This window comes from Pelophylax lessonae, assembly GCF_965119305.1.
Source record: "Pelophylax lessonae genome assembly, chromosome: 12".
Taxonomy (NCBI): Eukaryota; Metazoa; Chordata; class Amphibia; order Anura; family Ranidae; genus Pelophylax; species Pelophylax lessonae.
The window spans coordinates 189,698,962-189,716,926 of NC_138779.1; positions in this window are offsets into that span (position 1 = coordinate 189,698,962).

Genomic DNA, 17,965 nt, shown 5'->3' on the forward strand with positions numbered 1-17,965 from the left:
AAGCAAAAAAATGAAATACCCAACCCTACCTAGGGAAAAAAGGGAGTATATAAATGTAAGGTCGAGGTCACAAGCCAGAAGAATCAAAATTGTATAAAAACAATATAATAGCAATATAGGAAGTTTAAAAATTTAAACCATATCTCAATATGTACAAACAGTATAAATACACAAGTGAACACAAAATAAAATAAAACCAAAATTAATTAACAATGGAAATATTCCTGACCATATGGGACAAAATACCCAGGATTAACTGTTGTTAATAAACTAATTTAGATCCAGGTCCACGTTCAGACCCGATGGCCTGAGGCATTTGAGGAGATAAATCCATTGGGTCTCCAACTGGGAGATACCTCTGCGAAGGTTACCTCCCCGCCAGTTGGACTTGAAAAGATCAATAACCATGAAGGAGGTCCCCGAGGGGTCCCTCCCATGATATTTGTCATAGTGTTTGGACAGGTTGTGCTTCGGGAAACCTCTACGAATGTTCCCGATGTGCTCATTCATCCTCACCCTAAACTCTCGAATGGTACGCCCTACATAATGTAGCCCACAAGGGCAGATAATTAAGTACACTACATTTTTCGTGCTACATGTTGAAAAACATTTAATGTCATAGGTTGAACCCGTCACATTGCACGAAAATTGGGTGTACTTACGCTGTTTTAGATGATTGATTGAACAAACAGCACAGCGTCTGCAAGGGTAAAAACCATCTCTGTCAAAGAAGAATTTAGGTCTAACGGGAGGTTCAATAATGTTTGGTGCTATTCTCAACCTCAATGGAGGGGTGCCCCTGAAAACAACTGGAGGTTGATCTGGGATCATAGGTCCCAAAACCCTGTCACCCTTCAAAATGTCCCAATGTTTGGACAAAATTCTTTTCACCAAATAATGGTGAGAAGAATAGGACGTAAAGAAAGAGAAACGAGGTGAGAACTTGGTTGTCTCTTCTACCGACCTACTAGCAGTTGGAACCACCCTCTCGGGGTATAAGATTAAACTCCTATCCATTTCTGCAATAGTTTGGATCGTGGAATCAAGTTCATCTGATCCATAACCCCTGTCTAGGAAACGTCCTTTTAGAACCTGGGCCTCCTCAAGGAAGTCCTGCAACAAAGTGCAGTTCCTCCTGAGTCTTCGAAACTGACTCTTTGGGACACCTTTTAGCCAGGGTCTGTGATGACAACTCTCTAAGCTAATGAACCCGTTACGGTCCGTTTCTTTAAAGAACGTGGACGTGATTAATTTATTATCCTGGACTCTAATCCTCAAATCCAGAAAGTTAATTTCCTCCGTACTGATATCATGTTTCAGGGCTATACCACGATCATTGTTGTTCAGAGTGGAGAAAAAGTACTCTAAAGAGTCCCTATATCCACCCAAAATCAACAATATATCATCGATATAGCGCCCCCAGTACAGGAGTTCGGGAATGTTCTGTCCATAGATAACCTCACCCTCCCATCTGGCCATGAAGAGGTTAGCCATTGAAGGGGCAAATTTTGCCCCCATGGCTACACCCCTGCATTGCACGTAGTAAGTGCCGCCAAACCAGAAAAAATTATGCCCCATCGCATAATCCATGAGGCTAAGAATGAATTTCTGTTGTTTCCTAGGAAGAGACACATCCTCCCGAAGGAAGTGTTGTACCGCTTCCCGTCCATGGGAATGGGAAATGATAGTGTAGAGAGAGTTCACATCTGCTGTTGCCAGCAGAAGGCCCTCTCTCCACTCAAATGAGTCCAGAGATCTAACTACCTGGGTAGTATCCCTGATATACGATGGCATGGTGGTAACAATCGGTTGAAGATAGTGGTCTATGTAGCGCCCTACTCTAGATGTAATAGAGTTTATGCCACTAATAATAGGTCTCCCTGGGGAATGGAGGGGGTCCTTATGGACTTTGGGCAAATAGTACATGATGGGTATACGAGGTGCCACAGGAATTAAGAACTCCTTCTCCTTTTTGTTCAAGATCTGTTGTTTAAAACCATCCTCCACCAGTAAGACCAAATCCTTCTTATAAGAGGCAGTGGGATTTTTATGCAAAGGGCGATAGGTGTCCTGATCGGACAAAATTTTGTGCATTTCTGCACAATAATCCACTTTATTCAAAATTACCACCTGTAATGTTCCGGTACCTTTGGTACCCTAAATTACACTTTCCACAAGTGTATGCGCCCCACCATTTACTTTTGGAAAGGTGCGCATACACCTTTAAGACTGGAGCTGTCATCACCCAGCGCCGGACTAGATGGCTATTTAAAGCGCCGGTTCTCACTCACATGTGTTCGTTCAAACACCCTTACCTGGATGCTAACCTTGCTTGAAGCTTCCATGCTTGCAAGCTTACTTCGCTGACGGAACCTCGCTGCGCTGATCCCTGTATCCCGCTACTGGATCATCCGCCTCTCCTGAACCACCCTTCGGCTGTATCGCTAATAGTGCTATGTACCCCGCAGGGGAATTCTCTATAAACTTATACTAAGCTTACACTATCTAGCTCTGCATAGTAAAGACTGTTTATCACATCTGCATAACTAGATTGCTAGCTCTTGAGACTACTGCTACTTTTCTGCACTGGGTTGATCTCTTTTGTATGTCCACCTGCTATTCTATCATCTGCTATCATACAACATTGCTAAACCTTCCTGCATCCATCTGCTACTGTCTCACCTTCAAGTGTCTATCACCTACCACCTCCACTCAACCTATCCCTCAACCTTCATCATTGTGTTACCACATACATAAAGTCACTCTAGGAACCAGCTTGCTAATTGTGTGTATTTACTGGCTGAAATAAGACCTTCCGCACATGATGAGTCATTGAGGTTGGGAATGGTATCTCAGCATATCTCTTACATAACTACTGACGTGGAACTATTTCTGCAGCTGAAAATCCACACCATATAAGAAACGCAGAAGCGTTACACCACCCCAGCGGACAAGGGCGGAGGGGTGGTAATTTTGAATAAAGTGGATTATTGTGCAGAAATGCACAAAATTTTGTCCGATCAGGACACCTATCGCCCTTTGCATAAAAATCCCACTGCCTCTTATAAGAAGGATTTGGTCTTACTGGTGGAGGATGGTTTTAAACAACAGATCTTGAACAAAAAGGAGAAGGAGTTCTTAATTCCTGTGGCACCTCGTATACCCATCATGTACTATTTGCCCAAAGTCCATAAGGACCCCCTCCATCCCCCAGGGAGACCTATTATTAGTGGCATAAACTCTATTACATCTAGAGTAGGGCGCTACATAGACCACTATCTTCAACCGATTGTTACCACCATGCCATCGTATATCAGGGATACTACCCAGGTAGTTAGATCTCTGGACTCATTTGAGTGGAGAGAGGGCCTTCTGCTGGCAACATCAGATGTGAACTCTCTCTACACTATAATTTCCCATTCCCATGGACGGGAAGCGGTACAACACTTCCTTCGGGAGGATGCGTCTCTTCCTAGGAAACAACAGAAATTCATTCTTAGCCTCATGGATTATGCGATGGGGCATAATATTTTCTGGTTTGGCGGCACTTACTACGTGCAATGCAGGGGTGTAGCCATGGGGGCAAAATTTGCCCCTTCAATGGCTAACCTCTTCATGGCCAGATGGGAGGGTGAGGTTATCTATGGACAGAACATTCCCGAACTCCTGTACTGGGGGCGCTATATCGATGATATATTGTTGATTTGGGGTGGAGATAGGGACTCTTTAGAGTCCTTTTTCTCCACTCTGAACAACAATGATCGTGGTATAGCCCTGAAACATGATATCAGTACGGAGGAAATTAACTTTCTGGATTTGAGGATTAGAGTCCAGGATAATAAATTAATCATGTCCACGTTCTTTAAAGAAACGGACCGTAACGGGTTCATTAGCCTAGAGAGTTGTCATCACAGACCCTGGCTAAAAGGTGTCCCAAAGAGTCAGTTTCGAAGACTCAGGAGGAACTGCACTTTGTTGCAGGACTTCCTTGAGGAGGCCCAGGTTCTAAAAGGACGTTTCCTGGACAGGGGTTATGGATCAGATGAACTTGATTCCACGATCCAAACTATTGCAGAAATGGATAGGAGTTTAATCTTATACCCCGAGAGGGTGGTTCCAACTGCTAGTAGGTCGGTAGAAGAGACAACCAAGTTCTCACCTCGTTTCTCTTTCTTTACGTCCTATTCTTCTCACCATTATTTGGTGAAAAGAATTTTGTCCAAACATTGGGACATTTTGAAGGGTGACAGGGTTTTGGGACCTATGATCCCAGATCAACCTCCATTTGTTTTCAGGGGCGACCCTCCATTGAGGTTGAGAATAGCACCAAACATTATTGAACCTCCCGTTAGACCTAAATTCTTCTTTGACAGAGATGGTTTTTACCCTTGCAGACGCTGTGCTGTTTGTTCAATCAATCATCTAAAACAGCGTAAGTACACCCAATTTTCGTGCAATGTGACGGGTTCAACCTATGACATTAAATGTTTTGCAACATGTAGCACGAAAAATGTAGTGTACTTAATTACCTGCCCTTGTGGGCTACATTATGTAGGGCGTACCATTCGAGAGTTTAGGGTGAGGATGAATGAGCACATCGGGAACATTCGTAGAGGTTTCCCGAAGCACAACCTGTCCAAACACTATGACAAATATCATGGGAGGGACCCCTCGGGGACCTCCTTCATGGTTATTGATCTTTTCAAGTCCAACTGGCGGGGAGGTAACCTTCGCAGAGGTATCTCCCAGTTGGAGACCTGATGGATTTATCTCCTCAAATGCCTCAGGCCATCGGGTCTGAACGTGGACCTGGATCTAAATTCGTTTATTAACAACAGTTAATCCTGGGTATTTTGTCCCATATGGTCAGGAATATTTCCATTGTTAATTAATTTTGGTTTTATTTTATTTTGTGTTCACTTGTGTATTTATGCTGTTTGTACATATTGAGATATGGTTTAAATTTTTAAACTTCCTATATTGCTATTATATTGTTTTTATACAATTTTGATTCTTCTGGCTTGTGACCTCGACCTTACATTTATATACTCCCTTTTTTCCCTAGGTAGGGTTGGGTATTTCATTTTTTTGCTTTTGTATATCGGCTCCCATGGGTCCTTGAATGGTCTGTGGGGCCGTTTCATTAAAATATATCATTTATGTTCCTTTCCTATTGCGGACTTGTGTCTGCTCCTCCCACTTAGGAGCATTGCGATACCATCTAACGATCCCTCCTTTGGAGGGCGGATGTATTCCTTCGGGAGGAGATGGTTTGTTTTTGTTTTTCTTCCGGGTTGCGGACGTATTTCCGGTCCATTAGCCAATAGTCTTCTGGTCCGGGAACTCCTTCCGGTGTCCTAGTGCGGTTCAGGTGTAGTTTTACATCCTGTGTGACGCCGGAGGGTGTGTCTGTTGATCTCTAGCATTTCCGGATTCCATAGTATTTAATAGACGTCTGTAACGCTGTCCACTTCCCCCCTGATGACGCAGTTGCCTGCGAAACATGTAGGCGGAGTCACCAGCGTCGACGTCACAAGCCGGACTGAATGTACTGCTCTTCAGCGGTTGTTGAATTCCTATTGAAGGTCCTTTATGTTTTTACATGTGGTGAGTGCACCTAATTTTTTAAATAAATCTTATATTGGAACATACTGCACCATGGTCTTTCCCTGCTTTTGCATTTCATATCTGTGTGGGACGCTATATGGTTGATCCTGTCCTTGGGAGGTGATTTTTGGATCCTGGGAGCTTCTGCTGTTACCGTTTGGAGCTGACCATCCTGCTTTTGAGCTAGAGCGTTTGGCGACCATTGTGAGAACATTGGTCACCGACATTTGGTAAGAGGCCAATCGGTCATTTTGCATATGGTGGAGGTTCTCACTATTCCAGTACCAAGCTGACGGATTTCTTCACTTTCCATGGTGTTTTGGTGGATTGGACTGTTCCGCATTATTATTTTAAATTGAACTCATGCTCCATATTTATATACAGAATTAATCAACAGCGCTGCATTTTATATTTCATTTCTTTGTATCACATTGTGGTTTATGCCAGCTGCTCATTTTGGTAGCGCAGATATTCAGTTTGTTTATATGATATGTTAGTTATGCCTGTTACATGTGTCCAAGTGTGAGTCACTTGGTCTGAGGGAGTGTCCCCACTGTATCCAATAGGGGAGCCTGTTGGACAGTGGAGGAAACCCAGCAAGTGACACACAGGCTTTTGTGGCAGTCCCAGCGGGAGGGCACCACCGCAGTGCATCCTGGGATTGACCATAAAAACTGAGGGCACATGTTACAGGGCATCTTTGGCGGGAAGCAGAGTCCCAGGAGGAGGATGACGACTGTCTCTCCTTCTGTATGCTGAGGAAAGTGGTCACAGGCGGTCGGCCTGGTAAGCCAGGTGTGGAGCTGAGCCATAGAGGTCCTGGAGAAACTTACAGTGAAGCTGAGGAAAGAGCTACCTGGTAAAAACAGTGTCCGTGAGTACCAGGGGGCTTGCCAAGGGGTCTGCCCAGGAAGGGGACCACTCCAGTGAGGTCAGTGGACGGAAGGTCAGCGCACACAGTTAGAGAGAAAGGGGGTGCCAAGTAGAACCCTGAAGAGTAATTTACCAAGTAGTTTGCCTTTCAAATACTTCAATTTAGTGGCAAGGTGAAGCAGCGGCCTTGCCGCATTCAACATAGCTAGAAGTCCTCAAGATTGTGCATAGTTTACTAAGTTGGAGTAGTATCCCACTCATCCCTTCTCCCATTTCATCATGAAATAAAAACAACAAAAACCAAATCCCCTGCACTGTTTACTGACTGAGCCAAGAATCTATAGTACTAAGAATTCACAGGTTGTTGCTATGGGTAACCCAGGGAAACCCGCTTTCAGCAGCTCCCAAGGGAGTAGTGATACATGTGCATGTGTTTTTTTTTTTTTTTTTCATTTTAATGGTTTCTGGGGGTGGGTGGGGGGTAACGGGGCAGTGAAGGAGCTATAGCAGACATTGAGAATGGAGGCCAAGTCAGCACCTTGAACTCGTTGTGTTTCTAAAAACATTCTTCATTTCATCATACCAGGCCATTGCCATTGCTCCTATGGTCCAATTCTGATGCTTACATGCCCACTGTAGTTGCTTTTGGTTTTGGACACAGGTCAGCATGGCCACCATGACTGGTCTGTAGCTATGCAGCCCCATGTACAACAAACTGCAATGCACTGTGTGTTCTGATACCTTTCTATCAGAACCAACACAAACTTTTTTCAGTGTAGCACCTTCCTAGGTAGGTGCCAGATCTGTTAGTTTAGCTTGTCACATGTTCCCAGGTGTGACTTGTTGGGTCTGGGGAGTCTCCCCACTGTATCCGATAAGGGAGCTTTTTGGACAGTGGATGAAACCTAACCAATAGCACACCAGGGTTTATGACTGTCCAAGCGGGTGGGCATTGCTGCAATGTATCCTGGGATTGGGAATAAATCCTGAGGGGACATGTGACATGGCTTCTTTGGGCAGGAAGCCAGGTCCCAGGAGGAGGTGCACGGCTGTCTCTCCTCCTGCAGGTGTGAGGAAGGTGGTTCAGATGGTCGGCCTAGGAACCAGGTGTGGAGCTGTGCTGAGAGGATCCAGTGTGATTACCAGTGGAGCTGTTGGGCAGAAGACTTTGAGAAAAACAGTATTGTGAGTACTGAGGGATCTGCTTAAGGGTCTGCCTGTGAGAGGGGACCACTCCAGAGAAGTCAGGGGGATCAAGGATCCAGCTCACACAGAGCGTTACAGGAAAGCGGGTGCCAAGTAGTTAACCCTGAAGATTAGGGACAAAGGGGGTACCAGGAAGGGCCCTGAAATTGTCCAGCAGTACAGTTTACCTCAGAATGCAGCTTGCCTCAGGATGCAGTTTACCTCAGGAAGCTTAACCACTTAAGCCCCGGAAGATTTTACCCCCTTCCTGACCAGGGCCTATTTTGCGATTCGAAACTGCATGACTTTAACAGACAATTGCGCGGTCGTGCGATGCTGTACCCAAATGAAATTGATGTCCTTTTTTTCCCACAAACAGAGCTTTCTTTTGGTGGTATTTGATCACCTGTGCGATTTTTTGATCATGCGCTATAAACAAAAAAAGAGCGACAATTTTGCAAAAATAACAATATTTTTCGCATTTTTTTATATGAAATTCCCCCCAAAAAAATGTAAAAATCTAAATTTTTCAACATTTTTAGGCCAATTTGTTTTCTTCTACATATGTATGGCAAAAAAAAATCGCAAAAAGCGTATTTTGATTGGTTTGCGCAAAAGTTATTGCGTTTACTAAGGGAAAGATTTTTGTCATTTTTATTGTGTTTTTTTTTAACGAGTAATGGCAGCGATCTGCGATTTTTTTTGCGGGACTGCGACATTACAGTAATCAGTGCTATACATATGCTATACAGGGAAGGGGTTAAGTGTGTCCCTAGGGGCGTGCTTCTAACTGTAATTGGATGTGGCTTTTCATGTAACAGCAGAGATCTATGGTCCTACATAGCAGGACCGTATGATCTGTGCTGTTACACAGGGGAGAATGACAGGCGGCTTTGTTTACATTAGCCGCCTGCCTTTCTCCCGTTGTAACCGACGATCGCGAGTGAGCGGCGGATATCGGGTCGGATATGGGACAATTGGGTGCTCAGCTGTTCCATGGCCAGGTGTGTGTTATTCCCTCATTATCCCATTTACAAGGAGCAGATAAAAGGTCCAGAGTTCACTTCAAGTGTGCTATTTGGAATCTGTTGCTGTCAACTCTCAATATGAGATCCAAAGAGCTGTCACTATCAGTGAAGCAAGCCATCATTAGGATGAAAAAAAACAAAACAAACCCATCAGAGAGATAGCAAAAACATTAGGTGTGGCCAAATCAACTGTTTGGAAGATTCTTAAAAAGAAAGAACGCACCGGTGAGCTCAGCTACACCAATAGACCACGGAAAACCACGGAAAACTACTGTTGTGGATGACCGAAGAATTTTTCCCTGGTGAAGAAAACACCCTTCACAACAGTTGGCCAGATCAAGAACACTATCCAGGAGGTCGATGTATGTGTGTCAAAGTCAACAATCAAGAGAAGACTTTACCAGAGTGAATACAGAGGGTTCACCACAAGATGTAAACCATTGGTGAGCCTCAAAAACAAGAAGGCCAGATTACAGTTTGCCAAGCAACATCTAAAAAACCTTCACAGTTCTGGAACAACATCCTATGGACAGATGAGACCAAGATCAACTTGTACCAGAGTGATGGGAAGAGAAGAGTATGGAGAAGGAAAGGAACTGCTCATGATCCAAAGCACACCACCTCATCAGTAAAGCATGGTGGTGGTAGTGTAATGGCGTGGGCATGTTTGGCTGCCAATGGAACTGGTTCTCTTGTATTTATTGATGATGTGACTGATGACAAAAGCAGCAGGATGAATTCTGAAGTGTTTCGGGCAATATTATCTGCTCATATTCAGCCAAATGCTTTCACAACTCATTGGACGGCGCTTCACCGTGCAGATGGACAATGACCCGAAGCATACTGCGAAAGCAACCAAATTTAAGGGAAAGAAGTGGAATGTTATGCAATGGCCAAGTCATTCACCTGACCTGAATCCGATTGAGCATGAATTTCACTTGCTGAAGACAAAACTGAAGGGAAAATGCCCCAAGAACAAGCAGGAACTGAAGACAGTTGCAGTAGAGGCCTGGCAGAGCATCACCAGGGATGAAACCCAGCGTCTGGTGATGTCTATGTGTTCCAGACTTAAGGCTGTAATTGACTGCAAAGGATTTGCAACCAAGTATTAAAAAGTGAAAGTTTGATTTATGATTGTTAATCTGTCCCATTACTTTTGGTCCCTTAAAAAGTGGGAGGCACATATACAAACTGTTGTACTTCCTACACCGTTCACCTGATTTGCATGTAAATACCCTCAAATTAAAGCTGAAAGTCTGTTTAATTTTAAATCCATTGTGGTGGTGTATAGAGCCAAAAAGATTAGAATTGTGTAGATTTCCCAATATTTATGGACCTGACTGTAGCACTGCCCCCTTGAGGGCTACTATATTTTTCGCCTTTCAGGTCCCCCTGGGATAACGATAGCAACTGCATGCAGAATCTTAACACTTTACTTTCCAGTTCAGTCAATAAAGAGTCTAGGGGTTGTTGTTTTTGTTGTTTTATTTTAGATGGGGATGGGAGAAGGAAAAGTGGGATACTCCAAAACTTGAACTATTCACAATGCTGAGGACTTCTATCTGAGAATGTGACAAGGCCGCAGCTTCACCCTGCCACTAGATTAATCTGAGGTAATGTTCTTTAAGCACTTTTCTTCAGGGTACTCGCCTAGCACCCCCCTTTCTATCCACCAGCTGACACCCGTCCTCTGACTACTCTAATCCGGAGTGGCCCCATTCCTGGTCAGGCCGGCAGACACGATCCCCTGTACTCACGATACTGCTTTCCAGGTTCTCCAGTGTCTCAACTCCTCCTAGACCTCTGGGTTCAGCTCCTCACATCTGGCTCACCAGGCCGACTGCCTGTGACCATACACCAACCACTGCAGAAGAGGAGGCAGCCGCCACCCTCCTTCTGGGACTCTGCTCACCAGCCGAAGACCCCGAGCACATGTGTTCCTGGCTTTTATACCACACCCCACAATGCACTGAGACAGCAGTCTGTGCCAATCCCTGGGGCTGTATAAAAGCCTGTGTGCCCATTGGTCAGGTTTCCTCCATGTGTCCAATGTGCCTCCCCATTGGACCAGTGGGGACACTCCCCCAGACCACATGAATCACACACTGAGCAGACCTAACTTACAGATCCTGCTCCCTGTTAAGCAGAGTGTAATATAGAATGTACCTGCTGCTCTTCTGATAGGCAGACAGAGCCAAAAACTAGACTTACTCTCTAGCACCTACCTAGGAGGGTGCCACATATATCTGGATTGCAAAGCACTGCATGCATTAATAATAATCACGGACTGTACTATAGATCATCCCTGTTTTTTAATCACCAATTGTTAACAATTATTTATCACATTTTTATTTGTTTCATGTCATTTACTTTACATGTATATTATGTATTAGCACTGTTGATTAATTTCAACACACAGCACAAATATAGGAATAGTGCACCACCATCATCCTTCTATACATTTCTGGTATTCACTTTACCTGTCAGTGGTAATAATGTTAAGGCTGATTGGTGTAGGGGTTGATTTGACAAACATACTGTCATGCTCACCAATGTCTTGTTCCAGTACCAACTCCTTCTTTCTGTTTGGGGGCCACCGGCGCCAAAGCCAGTTTGCTTTCTAGTGCTGTCACACCAGTATGAGCTCACTCTGTCTCTAGAATTTGTTTCTTGTTCCTCCAGTGTTCCGCTGGAGCTTTCAGTGTTCCTGTACTGTGTACTCTGTGTACTTCAAGAGATGTTCCAGCATTCTAACACCTCTGAGCCCTGTGTACTCTTAACCACTTGCCGACCACCGCCCGACTATATACGGTGGCGGTCAGCCCCTCCCAGGCAAAGTGACGTACCGGTACGTCACTAGCCTGGGAGCCAATAGGGGGACCCCCCCCTCGCTCCCTATGCGGCCCATGCGTGTGATCGGCGGACCCGATGTCCGCCGGTCACTCGCGATCGTCGGGTGGAGAGGGAGAAAGGCAGGCGGCTAATGCAAACGAAGCCGCCTATCATTCTCCCCTGAGTAAAAGCACAGATCATACGGTCCTGCTATGTAGGACCATTGATCTCTGCTGTTACACACACAGCCACATCCAATCACAGTTAGAAGCACACCCCTAGGGACACACTTAACCCCTGCCTCTCCAATAAAGTTAACCCCTTCCCTCCCAGTGTCATTTTTACAGTAACAGTGCATATGTATAGCACTGATTACTGTATTAATGTCACTGGTACCCACAAAAGTGTCAAAAATATCAGTCAAGGGTCCGATCTTTCCGCAGATCGCTGCCATTACTCATAAAAAATAAAACAATAAAAATGACAAAAATCTTTCCCTTAGTTAGTAAACGCAATAACTTTTGCACAAACCAATCAAAATATACGCTTTTTGCAATTTTTTTTACCAAACATATGTAGCAGAAAACAAATTGGCCTAAAATGTTAAAAAATTTAGATTTTTACATTTTTTGGGGGGGAATTTCATATAAAAAAATGTGAAAAATATTGTTATTTTTGCAAAATTGTCACTCTTTTTTTGTTTATAGTGCATGATCAAAAAATTGCACAGGTGATCAAATACCACCAAAAGAAAGCTCTGTTTGTGGGAAAAAAAGGACGTCAAATTTGTTTGGGTACAGCGTCGCACGGCCGCGCAATTGTCCGTTAAATTCACGCAGTGCCGAATCACAAAATAGGCCCTGGTAAGGAAGGGGGTAAAATCTTCCGGGGCTTAAGTGGTTAAGCCTCGTATACACGCAATGAATTTCCGCCGACCGGTCGTCCGACTTATGTCCAGAGTGGTGTTTGTTGGTTGGAATGTGCTCTAGACTGCACATGAATTTTCCCATATGACAGAATTCTATTTTAAGTGATGTCATGTGTTGGATTTCTTTGTATGTGTTCTTTCATCTCTGAGCATGCCTAGTCTTGCTCAAAAGATTTTTCCCCGTCGAAATCTGTACTAATGGGACGAAAATCGGACGTGTGTTAACGTTGGACAAAAATTTTATAGCCTGCACATCAGGATTTTGTCAGCCGAAAAGTCGGAGTCGGCTATCGAAAGCACCGTACTAACAATCCGAAAATCGGCAGATCGCTCGTCGGACAAAATTTCCCGGCCAAATTTCTTATCGTGTGTACGGGCCTTTAGTAACCCCTTAACCACTTAAGGACTGGGCCTATTTCTGACACTTGTTGTTTACAAGGTAAAATCAGTTTTTTTTTTTTTTCTAGAAAATTACTTAGAACCGTATTTGGGCAGCGGTCTTCCAAACACTATAAACTATATAAACTAACTACAGGTTTAGCACGTATCTAGGTTTGTGCTACATTCAGCATGCATTACAAATTATTTTTTTTTATCTGTCAAAAATTGTGTTTGTGGGATCATTATTTGTGTAGTTTAACCAAAAAGACCTTGTAGTGTAGATCATGTAGTCTAACTGCTTCCATTTTTCTCTCTCTACAGACATGGTTGGTAAACCTACAATCACGACCTCTACTTTACGTCCTAAAGAAAATGATAGCGTCACCCTCAACTGTACCTCTACTAATGCGGAGTGGATAGTATGGAGCAGGGGCCCCTCTGGGGTGGCTCTCCCATCTGGGGCCACTCTATCTCCAGATAACAGGACTGTCTCCTTCTCCAGGATTAACCGTTTGGACTCAGGAGATTATAGATGCCAGGCTAGTAACCTTGGAAGTAAGAAGAACAGTGATCCCATCACATTAACCATAGCGTGTAAGTAGCCATGACAGCAAGATTTTTTGTATGTTAGCAGTAAAACAAAGACTATACTGATTTTAATTTAGTTGCCCTATAATTGGCAGTGTAACGTTAACCACTTCTGGACCAGAAGGATTTGCCCCCTTAAAGCGGAGTTCCACCCTAAATTTATACTTACCTCCATCTTCTCGCTCCGGGTCACCTGAAAAACAAATGGATAATCGCAATTTTTTTTTTTTTTTTTACTTACCTCGTATAGAAGAAAATATACTCACCTTACTTCCTTCTTCCTTTCCTCGGCAGCCACGGCCCGTCGTCACTTCCTGGCTTTGCAATGATTCCTGGGAGCTGAACGCCATCGCTCCCAGGAATCATTGCGCCTGCACCGGCCCCGACGTCAGTTCCAGTGCGCGCGCGTCATCCCCTTCTAAACAGCTTCTGGGCATGGCCAGAAGCTGTGGAGAAATGACGTGCGCACACCGGAAGTGACGGCGGGGCCGGTGCAGTGCATCGTGGGACCGAAGAAGACGGAAGAGGACGCAGAAGAGGATCGCGCTGGCTTCAAGCTGCCCACACCTGAGATGGCAGCGCTGGAGAATACTTTTTCAAGGTAAGTATTTCTCCTAAAAGGTAAGTGCAACCCGGGACAGATCAGAGGCTATCCATTGTGGAATGTACTAGCCCTGACTGTCCCGGGGGTATTTTTATTAAAAAAAGTATTCCCAGGGTGGAACTCCGCTTTAATGACCAGGCCGTTTTTTTGCGATTCGGCACTGCAATACTTTAACGGACAATTGCGCTGTCGTGCAACGCTTTACCTAAATAAAACTGATGTCCTTATTTTCTCACAAATAAAGCTTTCTTTTGGTGGTATTTCATCACCTCTGCAATTTTTTATTTTTTGCACTATAAACAAAAATTGAGTGACAAAGCTGGAAAAAAAACAATATTTTTCACATTCTGCAAAAAAAGAAATTTAAAAATCAAAATTTTTTAACATTTTATGCCAATTTGTTTTCTGCTACATATTTTTGGTAAAAAAAAAAATCGCAATAAGTGTATTTTGATTGGTTTGCGCAAAAGTTATCGTGTCTACTAACTACGGGAAAGATTTTATGTCATTTTTATTGTTTTTTTTTTTTTTTTACTAGTAATGGCGGCGATCTGCCATTTTTAGCTGGACTGCAACATTGCGGCAGACAGATCGGACCCCTAACTGACATTTTTGACACTTTTTGGGGGACCAGTGACATTGCTGCAGTAATCAGTACTAAAAATAGGCACTGTTACTGTAATAATGACATTGGCAGGGAAGGGGTTAACCCAGGGGCGATCAAAGGGTTAAATGTGTACCTAGGGGAGTGATTCTAACTGTACAGGGGCTGGGCTTGTGAAATGATCATAGAGACCTGTGATCTTACATAGAAGGATCAGAGGGGCTCTGTGATCATTCCAGGGAGAAGAATGGTCTGCTGTGTTTACAACATCTGACCGTTCTTCTCCCTCAGCAGGGAACGATCGCGGGTGTCAGGCGGCAATTGGAGCCGCCTGCCCCGTGCATCGGTGTCCCTGCTTCCGAGTGGGGACGGGAGTGCGCTGTCTGCGGCAGGCAATCGGCCCCTAGCTGCAGGCACGAGACCGACGTATACCTACAGCGGTTCGCACAGAAGGGCCAGCCTGCCGCAGTATTTCTGCGGCGGGCGGTCCGAAAGCGATTAAAGTATAACTAAAGGCAAACTTTTTTTTTTTAGGTTTGGATAGAGTGGGGATGGATTAGAACGGGTTCTACCCTGTGAGTTTTATTGATGTCTGTGCCCCCCATTAGGGGGATTCACCCTCTCTATTTGTCCTGTTTACCATTATCATTATCAATTCCCAAATTGTGGGTTGTCCCCAGAAAAGTAGTAGAGGGGAAAGTCTTCCAATGGGGACACAAGTTCTGATAACCTTGGGGCCCCCAAAGAATTCCCTTAATTTGAAGTAATTTCCTCTCACTTCCTGTTTGGTCATGAGACAGGAAGTGAAGGAAAATAAATCTCCCCAATGGGACACAGATGGTATAAAAAAAAAAAAAATCTGACAGGGATTATAGGGATTATAACCCTCCCTTACCATTTTTAAATATTTTTTTTTTTCTAATTTTGGACAGAGAAGGGAAAGATTAATACTGCTATTTAGGGCAATATTTGGGAGATTTGCCTTCACTTCCTTTACTGTTGACAACATTTTACAAGACAGGAAGTGTCTCTAACAGTAACACAGACAGAAATAAAATAGCTTTCTATTAGTTGGGATAAAGATTTTTATTTCTGTGTCGCTCCTAAAAATTCCCCCACGTCCTGTCTGGTGAAACTACTTTCAGCAGGACAGGAAGTGAAGGTAAATCTCCCTAAGGCCTTTTTCACATGAGACTAGCTGCTGACTCGCATTTTGTAGCTGGCCCATGGTTAGCAGGCAGTCGGGAGGTGAAATCACTCTTCACTGTGCCACAACCGTGTCCATTGGATGCATTTGCCTCACTATTGCATTGCAACCCAATTCACTTCTATGATAGGATGACCAGACGACCCCGTATTGAGGACATTGTCCCCGGACCAAGTCTGTCCCTGGTTTTGTCTATGGATTCAGGGCCGGATTAATGTAGACAGGGCAACCCATGCTGGCTGAGAAAAAGCCTGGTGGCTCAGATGCCGACGCCCCCTGCTGGACTCACTGCCGCTACTGCTGCTGTTCAGTGGAGGAGAGGCAGAGCCATACATTGACTGTGTGGAGAGCTGAGACCGGGAGATGAGCAGATGGGGGGAGGGGGATCTGTTTGTACACAGGGCAGTGGGGGAGCAGGGCTCAGAGCTGATGCAGCTGCATGGCAGACATCCCAAGTCTCCCGCGACTTGCGGGAGTCTCCCGCCTTTGACCGGCGGCCCACGGACACCCGCAAGTGCCGTGCGATCTCCCGGCTGCCACAGGAGACTTAGGATGTGTGCCAAAGGGGAGACCGACGGCGATGGAACCGAACGCTGCAGCCGGACGATGACGTCACCGCTGTGAGCCGACCGACACACTGATGGTATGGGATGGCTTGGTCCAAGCATCACACAGTGCCTTCAGTAGCCGAGTGTGGTCTGTCCCATACCATTGGATTGTTGGTCGGCTCACAGCAGTGATGTCATCCTCCAGCTGCAGCGCTCGGCTCCATCACCGTCGGTCTCCCCTCCGCCTCTTTGCCTGGACAGAGCCCTTCCTGTTTCTACAAGATGATCACTGGAAGTCCCCCACGGTATGTTACACAGTCCACTGGGGTTAGTATTACAAGGAACAAGTTGTCCTTTTTCCACCAAGCACTCCCAGTCTACAGCTACAGTATTGGCTCCTATTCGGCTCTATCCACTGACCAGAACATTTGGCTTGTCTTAAAGGGTCAGTGAAGCAGAAACACATGACAGTATTATTATTTTAACTGTTTCCCTTGTTCATCCTAATAAACTGTTCATTTTTTTTACTTTATTTGCATTGGCATTAGTATTTTTTTTATCACAGCCCCAAGCGCCTCCGTGTGAGAGACTCTCTGTAGTGTGTTTTTTCCTAGCAACCTCGGTCCTGGGGTTGATCCGCTCTGGCAGCTATAGGCACAAGAAACTGTCACTACACTTCTTGGCGCTTAGTCTCTTTTTTTGGGTTTTAGATACAGGAAGCAGCGGCTCTGCTCTCTACTGCAGCCGCTGCTTCCTCCAGCAGTGCCCGCATGACCAGTATTACCTGCCAGCAGTGCCAGCATTATCTGCCAGCAGTAACCACCAGCATTACCCGCACCAGCAGTACCTACCAGCAGTAACCACTAGCAGTCCGCAAAATAAGTAGAAAAGCTCTGTGCATTAGTGTATGTAAATTGTTGTAATATATTTTTTAATAACTAGTTGTGTTTTGTCATAATATGTAATATCCTTGCAGGGGGGGGGGGGGGCGGCGCAGGAAGGGCGCGGGAAGGGCGCAGCAGCGCCGGGGGGGGGGAGCGGCGGCGCGCGGGGGGAAAGAGCGGCGTGGAGTGCCACCTCCCTGAAATGAGTTTTTGCAGGTTGGGATGTCTGGCATGGAGAGATGGAGAGTTTAGCTGTTGTGGGGGAAGGGCTAAGAGGTGGCTGCAGAGATAATCTGTGAGAGAAGAGTGCAGACTGAGGTGAGCTATGGATGTGGGAGCAGAATTGTTCTCTGTGCATAGCAAACCTCTGAACCCTGCACTCTATGCCTAACACCCTTTTGTGTATTGTGCAGTCCTGTGCCCAGCACTCTGTATATTATGCAGTCCTGTACCCAGTGCTTCATGCATTATGTAGTCCTGTACCCAATGCTCTGTGTATTATGTAGTCCTGTGCCCAGCGCTCTGTGTATTATGTAGTCCTGTACCCAGCGCTCTGTGTATTATGTAGTCCTGAACCAAGCGCTTGGTGTATTATGCAGTCTGTGCCCAGCACTCTGTGTAATATGTAGTCCTGAATTCAGCGCTCTGTGTATTATGCAGTTCTGTGCCCAGCTCTCTGTGTATAATGCAGTCCTG